The sequence below is a fragment of the Penaeus monodon genome, chromosome 31, assembly GCF_015228065.2.
Source record: "Penaeus monodon isolate SGIC_2016 chromosome 31, NSTDA_Pmon_1, whole genome shotgun sequence".
NCBI lineage: Eukaryota > Metazoa > Arthropoda > Malacostraca > Decapoda > Penaeidae > Penaeus > Penaeus monodon.
In genome coordinates, this window is record NC_051416.1 from 10,353,582 (window position 1) to 10,353,820 (window position 239).

The window sequence follows — 239 nt, forward strand, 5'->3', positions numbered from 1 at the left end:
GCAAAGATCCTTAACAACCTGCTAAAAATAGGACAGCGAATAAGTTCCCGTTGCGCCCTTGGTATTTACACGGAAGCAGCTACTGCAGAAGGCGAAGGAGAAATCTCTGGTTGGTGTTTCATTCCGAATTCGCCTTTTTTCCGTTTTTCCTTTTTCCTTTTTCTTTGTTCGTCGGCTGGTACGAAAAAAAGTGTTGTAATACTTTAAGAGAGCTAAAGTAATTGTAAATATCGTAATGG

The 239-nt window shown here is 40.2% G+C and overlaps 1 protein-coding gene across 1 annotated transcript in view; it reads left to right on the forward strand.

Moving 5' to 3' along the window:
- LOC119592887 (regucalcin-like) overlaps nt 1-239 on the forward strand; it is a 62,425-nt gene that overhangs the window by 10,306 nt on the left and 51,880 nt on the right. The window lies entirely within an intron of this gene.